Genomic DNA, 10,793 nt, shown 5'->3' on the forward strand with positions numbered 1-10,793 from the left:
GTACATTAGGGCAATATTTGACAAAAAACTTCTAATTTTGTTTGGGCTGTGAGCAGAAAATATGCATTAAAATAATAGTATGCATTTAATATTGCGCTCTTGCTCTTGTTTCTGCAATGTCTGAGGGAAATAGGGCTGTGTGTTTCAGTTGAAGTCATCAAGGCTATACCTGTGGAAGGCTGCTTTTTTATTTATTCTATTGTTTTATTATTTTTGATTATTTTTTCTATACTGATCTATAGCTTAGGTAAATGAAAAGCGTTGTGGAAAGTCTTGCATAACAGGATGCATAAAAGATCTCATAGACTTAAGTTATTTGTACTGGGTTTGTCTTACATTCCTAAAGAGATTGTATTCAAAGTTTTGCCCTAGAAAAGATGACTTTAAATTTCAGGTTTAAAAAACCCAATACAACTACAACAACAAAAACCCTCCAAAATCCCCCACAATAAACAACCAAACACACCACCCCCTCAAGAAACACCCCCACTTAGTAACTTAGTGTTCCTCACTATTTAAAAATATATTTAAAAAATTAACCACTTCACACTAAAATATTAACCAGTCCTTCCTTATGACTGGTCAGTCGCTGTTCTGTTCTAATACTCATTTAACAGTAGAAGAATAACAGCTGTGTAAACAATATGCATTGTGTTTAACTATTCAGCAGTGAAGATTAATTATTAAACTCATACGAAGACAAAAGGGGAAACTGGTGTAGTTGTTGCACCAGTTTACATTCACTAATGTTTTAATTCTCATACGGTTATTTCACAGAGAAGTAGCATATGCTTCCATGTGATATGCCACAGAATGCCAATTACAGTAAGCTGAGTTTCAGAATTTCATGAGAGCTTCTAATAAGGTGATTAGAAAGGATTGTGCTTTCTTTAGAGCACTAGTTTTTTGCCTGTTTTCTGTGAAGGAGGCTCCACCAAAGGCCATGTAGTTTCTTGCTGTGAAGGAATGCTAGTGAAGTTAGTAGGGTTGGTCATGAGCATCAATTTTTATCGCACAGTCACCTTAATTGGGTCAACTATGTGGATAGTAGAAGTGAGGTAGCTCTTAATGGATTATGTTGTACAGAGTTAAGGTGGTCAGGAACACGTGTAACTTCTTACGTGTGGATATTCTGACTTAGTCTGGCTAATTTCAATAACAGCAGTGTTCCTCTCATTTTGTGAGATTGTTCTTTGCAGTTCATAAAACCCCTTCCTAACTTTCAGAAAGCAAGTGTGACTCTGAAAATGATTGACGCTGAAATAATGCTGTGATGCATGACATGGAAGGTGGCAAGTTTTTTCCTCTAAAATAACGGTATTAAAGGCAGCTACAGTCTGAGCAGTTCTGACTCTGAAAGTTGAAGCAGATCTTATGTTTCTGGATGCTTGATGCTATTCCACTTTGTCTGTGAATAGCAAGCAGCCTCTGTGTGTAGCTTAAGTCCTCCTCAAGTTTTGTGTGTGGGGCTGGACTGCCTTGTATATTCCATCAGGTCATGTGTAAGAGATCTATGCTGTTCTGTTGTCTTGATGAGTAGTGGTGAGATCAGTGATGCTTCATATAGCTGTATTTGTTGTTCAATGTGCTTTTTAAAGTCTGGGAACTTGTGTTGGAAAAGCAAGACCAGAATATCAATCAGAATTATTTTTGTCCTTGGAAACCATACATCTTAAATGTGAACGATGCATTTGAGTCACATGTATGAAATCTATGGTGTCATGCAATAAAGGAATATCCTAATGCTCATGGACCTTTAACTCAGATTTTGAAAGTTTATGTTGAAACTTTTTGAAATATTATGCAGTAAGAATATAAAGTCAGTCATATGACATAATTTTATTTATAATTGCAGTAAATTCAGATAAATTTGAAGATTTCACTCATTTAAGAGTTTGTGGATGTCAAAGTGGATGGTGGGAAAAATCTGTCACCTCAGCTTCATTTACTTACATTGTGCTTCCTGGAGCTGAAGGCTTTACTATCTGTAAGTTGGAAAGGTCAGAGCAAGCGATTTCATTACTTTCAACAGAGGATCCCTTAGGTTAGATCTCTTTGGGAATAGTAAGGGGAGAAGAAAGAAGGTTAGGTAAATTAATTAATGAATATGCAACCTAAATTCCAGTTTGTGTGAATTATAGCTGGTAGCAGATACTGCAGCAGGAAATATATATTGGTATTTTATTGGTCTGGAATTGATAGTGGACTTAATTTTTTTATGGCTATTATAATAATATAACAGACATTTATTTCTATAAAGTCAGGATTTTATAGCTCAAAAATGGGAAGTTGCTTAAAATCTATAGTTCATATTTCTGGAATTGTTTCTGCATACATTTCTTTCCTTTGCAGGCAAGGTAGTGATCTTTCTCAGCATAATGTTTGCAGTCCCATTCCCAAGTGTGTGTTGAGGGGTTTTCAGTAGTGGGGTTTTTTGTTGATTTTTTTTTTTAATTTTGTTTTCTTCCCGCAGAAACTCTGTTTCAAGATTTCTCCTGGCTTGCGCTTGTTTTAGTGCCGAGTGCCTACCTTTAGTACCGAGTGTCCCTTAACTGTGTTTTTGCAAGTGTTAGGTGTGGGGTTTTTTTGTATGTTCGTTTTTGTTTTGGCTTTTTTTGGGGGCTCCATTTTTACTACGCACTTCTATCTTTAATGAAGTCTTTCTAGCTTTAATTTACTTCATGAACCAAAACTGTGAAGCAAGAAAGTGTCTGGGAGAGATAGGGTTACACGGAAAATAATTTGCATGGAAATGTTTTCGTGAGTAAAGAAATTCATGAGTTCCAGACAAACTAGCATGGGAAGAGTTATTGCATATGAACTGATGCAAAGGGAGGATGAGCCTGTATTGTTTAGCGTAGGATGGATTATCACACAGGATCCTGACAAGAGAATGTTTTAGGTTTAGTGTAGGATGACTACATGAAGTTGTTTCTAAGGAAACCGATGCTGAGAAAATACGGTACCATTCCTATGTGTGTGTGTATATATTTAAGTGACTTGAGTCTTTATGATAGAATAGTTAACATGTGGTTTGCTGTATTTAAGTCTGCAGGTTAATTCCTTTATCGTATTTGTTGTTTCCCAAATCCTGTGAGTAAAGTAGAGGAGTACTTTCTTTGGATGCGGAAGATAAATGTCTCCTTCTTCATTCTCAGTTATCTTAACTTTTTTCTCTTTTCTGCTTCATTCATTGCATGATCTCTAGGTGGGGGTTTAGCTACAGTGTACAATTGTGTTTTATTCAAGTTCTTAGACTCTGTGAGGCAAATGGGACTTCAGTTTTTCTCTAGAGTCACCTGACTTTCATAACTTCTACAACTACTCTATGTAATACAATGAGAACATCAGCTTTTAAATAAATTTTAAACTCTTACTTTAAAGTGTCTGTTTTCAGTGTTGTATTTTCATTCACACTGCCCTGATTGTTTGTCTTCAGCAATTTTGTACCTGCAAAGCACAGTTTTACTGTAGTAACTGTAGAAAGATGGAAAGTTTGGCAGCTGAGCTTTCTGATACTTGAAAAGGTGCAGAAAATAATTTAGGGATTAAAATGACTAAGAGGAGGCATTTTGGAACAGATGGGCTGTGTCTTGTCTTTACCCCTTTTTTGGCAGCAGCTGAAATTGATGCGACCTTTTTGATGAGAAATGGAGCTCACTGTGCAAGTATGTACCGTGAAAATTTAGAGGAGTATTGTCAGTCATCTTTGACTTCGCTGTGGTAAGGCTCTCTCCTGTCATTTCCACATAACTTTCTTTGTTGCTGGTATCCAAAAAGAAATTTTTTAGCTTGATTAGTACTTGTGAGTAAGAGTGGGCAGGGAAGAAATGTCTTATCCAAGTTGTTTTGCATGACTAAGGCTTATCTAATAGGGCTGGCAGCCTAAATCCCACATATAGAGTACGTCAGCATTTATATTTTAAAGTTAGAATGCATGTCTGTCTGCTTAAGCCTGCAATTAAATTACCTAAATACTAAAGTTGGAAGAGGGCTCTCTTCCTATTAAAAAGAATGTTTGAGCTGATGATTTGAATTAATAACTGTCCAGAGAGTGTTTTGTTTCTTTCTGCCTTTGTCAGTTTTGTACCTTGTAGGAATTTTCATTTCTGTGCTGTGGAGCTGTAAGGCCACGAGAGTTCTGGCAGAATGCTTGTACCTGTTTCTAACACCAAGTTGCAGTTGTAGTTCTGATTTGTTGAGGACAAGTTTTTTAGTTTTTTTATGTGCTTACCGAAATGGCAGCTTACATAAGCATTTATTAAATATAATTGTGATAAAATAATATATTTATGTAGATGGATATAAGGGAACCGCAATTGTATTTGTGGTATGTTTATTATAAGAAGTGTGTACTATAATAAATGCACTTTTAAATAACTATCAAAATTGAACATTCCCAAGGTTGGTCTCATTTTCTCTTGGGATCAGATTAGTCTAACAGTCAATCTCCTTTCCAATGTGGAACTCAGACCACACCATGGCTGTTTAATATATCGTAGCATGTAACTTGACAGTAGCTGAATGAAGCAGATCTACTGAAGCCTATCTGTGGAGCAATTAAGAAAGAATGTGCTCCTAGAAGTTTTTTGTAAAGCATATCAATTAAGTGCTGGCTTACACCAGCATTAAGTTTATTCCTTTACTCTTCTTGTTCTACAAAAGCAGTAATTATGTAAAACAGGTGTTGTAATATTTATCATAAAACATCATGAGGACAATAGGAAGAGACTTTAGATGGAGTTGCTACTCTTACAGTATGAGAAACAGTATACTGTTAGCAGTCTAACATTTCTACCTTGTTACATTTTAATGTTTCATTTTGTATTGCTCTGGTACAAAAAATCCATTTGACCTTCTCTACCACTTAATTCCATGTGCTTCTAAGACACGAAGTTATTTTTTCTTTGAATTTTTACAGTTACACCCATATCCAGGTTAGAAGTTATTCTTCATGATCTTTGTTATTACCTGCTTCTTAACGACTTTTCTGCCTTATGCGTACTACTTAGGTTGCTTGAATTGAATGTAGGCCAGTATTTCAGATAAGAGCATATCATCGTGCTCTACTCTTTTGTTTTCAGATTTACTTCATAATGCTTCTGCGTGGTCAAACATCTTGATATATTTTCTGGCTGCTGATACATTCCTGAGCAGATGTTTTCATTAAGTTGTTGAATGTATTACCTAGTCTTTTCCTGTTTGGTCTTTTAAACCTCTGCATTCAGGAAGGACTTTTTTAAAGATTTGTTTTTATTTGTTTTGGTTTTTGTTACCTGCATTTGTTGTCAGTGTGTTGCCCAGTTTCCTTTCTCCGGAATTTGTCAGTCTTGACAAGGTGTGTTTATGGTGGAGATGCATTTTTCCTGTGTAGTTCTGACCACATTATTTCACGTTGTCTTTTGTCTATTCTGTTGCCAGAGAGTTAATGATATTAAGGAAAGGTGCTCTTGTTACAGAGCTATGAACATTCTGGATCAAAGGAGTTGAATGTAGATTTAGTTCAGAAGAAGGATGCATTCTTGATGCTTTCCATGCTACAGAAGTACAATGGAAAAATCTTTCTTTAAATACACTTCTTTCCATGTTCAGTAATGAATTACGGCTATGAGAGGAGTACATGTGTAGCTTGGAAAAACAAGCTACAGTGATAATTGTTTTCTGTTCTTTTAGACCTGCTGTCAGCCAGTTATGCTCTCTTGCATGAGTGACACGGGAAAGAGATCATGCTGCTTGGAGCTTTGCTCTTTGTTTGAGACAATGCAGGCTTTGATTGCAAAATGTTCTTGCCATAGCCTTTGAGGCAAAAATATATGATGCTATTTATCATGCAGCTAGGACTCAATTACATTATATACATTGTGACATCTAGTATATAATGGCAGAAAAATGGACTCATTCTTGAAGTTCATGTCTCATTTATGTAACCTACCCCATATATTTTGAAGCCAATATAAAATCAAACTAAAAGTCCAAATGAAATACGAACCACCACAAAAAAAACACTGCATACTTGAATAGTCATATCTTCTTAAATGTCAACAATTATTAATATCTCTTTGGTAGCATTTTTTTTTCTTTTAATGCTCACTGTAATAGTTGATACATCTGTATAGTGAGTGCTGTTGGCTCTGATTATTTGGGTAACTATTTTGCTGTTGTAAATAGTTCTTGGTTAGTGGTTTAAATGCAGACTGGTAAATAATAATGTATTTAGCCAGTATGTTTTTACTCTAAATGTAAGTGAAAAATGTGCTCTCTGACGAGAGAAGTTGATTAAACCCTTTCTTATGTCGATTACTGTAGAAGTCAAAAGTTCTTGGGCAGTTATCAGAGTTTTACATTTTGTTGTCTTGGTAGTATATTACTGTAGTAAATTTTATTTCACACTCTGATATTTTTCAAAGCCAATAATTTATAGAACGGTGAATTGTGTCTTTAAAATGGGCATCTATTTCTAGGGAGGCAGATAAAAGGACTGTAATTTATACATAATCTCATGGTACTTCAGTCTGTTGATAACTTCATTTTCTTTGTCTCTTGGTTTGTACATATAACTAGTTAAAAGTTGTGAAGTGTTGTCTCATATCTCCCAATGAAACTTAAGTTTTTAAATGTCTCGGCAGCTCACGTTAGGAATTAAACCATGGTTTTGTACTTTTTTTGTATGTGTGCATAGCATGAACTGGGAAAGTGCGTTAGCCTGGTAAGATTCTTAACTGTAGTGGGCAGGTGCAGAATGCAAGACTATGACTTCCTATGAGAACTGAGTATTGTATCTTTAATATTGAAGTGTAAAGATTCCAGGTCTAATGATTTAACAGCCTAATGTCTCGTATTCTGCCACTTTGTGCCACGTGAGTAAGTTAAGGAGAAAGCTTTTTTTAGTATTATTTTAAGTGCTTTCTTGGGGAAGGTTTTCAGTAATTGACTTTTATATTTGATTTTAACATTGAGTGACTGTGTTCCCAACTATAACTTTTCCGTTCCATCCTTCAGTGTGAATTTAAACTTGCTTGCTTGTTTGGTGTTTAAGGATTCTTAATAGTCAGTCCACATATAAAAAATATTTTAGTATAGTTAATTATTACTGTTACTAATAAATAAATTTCTGCTTAGTTATTATGGTTCCTGCATATTATAAGAACATTTGAGCCATGGTAGAAAAAATAACCTAGTCTTTTTAAAATAAACATGAGAAATCTCTTATATTCCCTGTATTTTGTTTGCTTTGGGAAAGACATGAGCACTCTTAAAAAGGAGTTCAATACTCTTAGTTCAGGCTAATTCAATTCTGAATAAATATGCACAGGATTTAATGCAGTTGAACCAGTTTATTTTACAGACACACCCACATGGTTCTTGATATATTTATTTCCTCCTCCCCCCCCCCCCCCCCCTCCAAGGTACAGCAAACCAGGGAATTAATGTAAGCATGAGAGGTGCTCTACAGATTCTCATGTGGAAATCCCAGGGTACAGTCTGTGTGTCAGGCTGAGACAGTCACACAGCTGTGGTGCTTGTGTTCCTCTCTAGCTGCCTTCCTAGACAGCAGGTATGGCTTTCCTTCTGAACCTGACTTACACTGGAAGAAGTCCCCAAACAGGGCTTGCTTGAAGGCTGATGCATGACACAAATGTTGGGGCAGAAGTTATGTGGCATGCTGGAGGGGAAGGTTGACTTTCTTTTTTCCTAACCACTGGATGGGCTTAACTACCAATATCATATCAAACTGAACCCAAATTTTGACCCCAACACAGTTGCAGTTTTTGCCTTTATATGAGTTGGCTTGTTTGAGAAACAGCTGTATGTGGCCTTTCTGTAAGACTCAACAGACCTCTGTAAGAGAAGTTGATGTCTTGGGTAGGTTAGGTATAATGTCATTGTGATACTTGGAGTTTCTGACTTGGCATAGTAGGAACACTGGGATAGCATTCACAGTAAGGCATTTGAATAATTCTTCTGACTCTTAGTAGTTTTGTAGTTTCTTTAGATATGCCAGGCTAAATCCTGACTCAGGAGAATTGCTTAACCCTTTCAGTGAAGAAATTTTTCATAATAATCTAATTCAAACCTCCCCTGGTGCCACTTGAGGCCATTTCCTCTTGTTCTATCGCTTGTTACTTGGGAGAAGAGACAGACTTCCACCTTGCTACAGCATCCTTTGAGGTAGTTGTGGAGGGCCATAAGGTCTCCCCTCAGCTTCCTCTTCTCCAGGCTGAACAGCCCCATTTCCTGCAGCCACACCTCGTGGGACTTGTGCTCCAGACCCCTCACCAGCTTCTTGCCCTTTTCTGGGCACGCTCCAGTGCCTCAATGTTGTTCTTGAAGGGGCCCAAAGCTGAATTCAGTATTCAGGGTGTGGCCTCACCAGCGCCGAGTAGAAAGGCACGATCACTTTCCAACTTCTGCTGGTCACACTATTTCTGATACCAGCCAGGATGCCATTGGCCTGGGCACACTGCTGGCTTCAGTCGGGTGTCAACCAATACCCCTATACCCCTAGATCCCTCTCTGCCAAGCAGCTTTCCAGCCACTCATCCCCAAGCCTGTAGCTTTGCCATAGGGTTGTTGTGACCAAGTGCAGGACCTGGCACTTGGCCTTGTTGAACCGCATACAGTTGGCCGCAGCCCATCGATCCAGGCTGTCCAGGTCCTTCTGTAGAGCCTTTCTACCCTCAAGTAGGTCAACACTCCCACCCAGCTTGGTGTTGTCTGCCAGTTTACTGAGGGTTAGTCAGGGAAAGAAGCGGATTTGAATTTCATTCATTCAGAAGTGTATTAAAGATTTTTGCAAGGAATTTCAGTTAAAAAAACCCAAACCAGTTAATTTTAGAAAATCCATAGGGGACATTGGTTTGTGTGTACCATCTTGTGAGAAAAGCTTTCACTTGCATTGTAGCCTGAAAAACATGGTACCTCCTGTTACCCTATCTCTAATTAGTGCAGAGGAAGAGGGGGGAAAATAAAAGGACCTTTTAGTAATTCAGTAATTTGAATTATAGATATGCTTTAGTGGATTTGATAATCTTCAATTTGTAAGGTCAAAAAATATGTACATTACTGTTAGCTTTACTGTACTTCTCTTTATTTTGTGATCACCAGTTTCATTTCACCTTTCAGAAAACGGGGCAGTACTTGAAGGCTTGACAAATGCATCCCAGGTTGAAAAACTGCTGCATTCCTCTTCCTCTTCCTCCTTTAGAAAATTGACTTCTTTAAAGAGGTAAAGTTGAGTGTTGCACTTTCTGTAGGAAATGTTTGTTTTTTTCCCAAAGTGAACTAAATCTCAACTTCTTACGTAGCGTATCCTATGGTGTTTTAAATTAGCTAACATCCTTGTCTCATTCTGATATCTGTTTCCCTGTCTATTGAAAAGGATGTCTTCGCAAGCTTTTGTTTGCAGAGATCTATTAGTTACATTGTGTAGAATTATAGGATATATGGAATTATTTGTCAGTACTTCTGGTGAAGTCAGTCACCCAAGTGTTAGCTGAATTTAAATTAATCTGATGTTATTTCTGAATCTGATATTTTGTAGGATATTTAACCGTGCTTTAGAAATCTGAGGCATTTCATTACTCACAGGAGTTCGTGTTCTCTGAATGACGTGCTGCCAAGGGCCATGTAAAATATCATACATAGCCCTGTTCATACGAAGTTGCTAACGTTTAACTTACAGCTTCCCAACACAATTTTTGTATGTTTTTTCACTCCGTTTACCATTTAACAAATATTGATGTGTTCTTAAATACAAATCTTCTTTCAGAAATCAAATCACCTACATTCTGAGACCAGAATAGATTATTCCAACCTGGAATTCCAAGTCTGGCTGTTTATCAGACATTTATCTGGACATTTATCAAAGGACTTCCATGCCGTAACTTGTGTATGAAACCTGTAACTTTTGATTGAGCCTAAATAGTTTTCAAAGCACATCTGAAAGAAAGTGGTAAAACGTAAATAATTCACTTCATGTTTACCTGCTGCTGCCTTATGAATTTTACAACAAATTCTGCAAATAGTATCACTTAATGTATTCTTGACATTACTTGAATGTAATGAGCATAGGAGTTGATGGGTTTAAAGATGATTGTAGCAGTCTTAATCTTGTTATCAACTGGTTGTAGAAGTGTTTCTCTCTCTCTTTCCCCCCACCACCCCCCCATCCCAAGCTAAAGTAACTTCAGAAAAAGTTGACTGTGTTGAAAGGAAAAAAAAAGAATAATTAAAAAAAAAAGGGTGGCTTTGAAGCTGATTGGTATTTGTAGTTTTTAGGAAAAATGTGATAGATATATGGCTTGGTGACAGATTTGTTGCATATAATTGTTATATGGCAGTATCAACTTATTAAACATAAATAAATAAAAATTACCAAAGTGTGTCTTAAAATATATAGTGTCCCTTCACAGATGTTTTGGTTTCTTTTTCCTGTTCAGGCAGCAGTTAACTTGCAAATCCTGTAAGAGAGAAACTTCTGATGAAACTTTAACTAAGAATCGCTTTCTTCATATGTCTTAGTATGGCTTCAGACAGCTCTTATATTTTACTTTCTCCTCAATTTATCCCTTTTCAGGTCACTATTCTTAGGTTTTAGTCTCTAGTATTAGACAATAGCTTCATTTCACTTCATCAGCTTAAAGTTTTCAGGAACCTGAATGACTTCCACGTATTGCCAACCTGTACTGAGATCACACAGAAAGACAACATTACCCTTGCTGCTTAGACCTGTTTAAACACCAAGCAAAGGTGTCTAATGATGCCTTGTGTTTTAAATATTCTTGCTGTTGCCC

The sequence above is a fragment of the Mesitornis unicolor genome, unplaced genomic scaffold (genome assembly GCF_000695765.1).
Source record: "Mesitornis unicolor isolate BGI_N332 unplaced genomic scaffold, ASM69576v1 scaffold21774, whole genome shotgun sequence".
NCBI lineage: Eukaryota > Metazoa > Chordata > Aves > Mesitornithiformes > Mesitornithidae > Mesitornis > Mesitornis unicolor.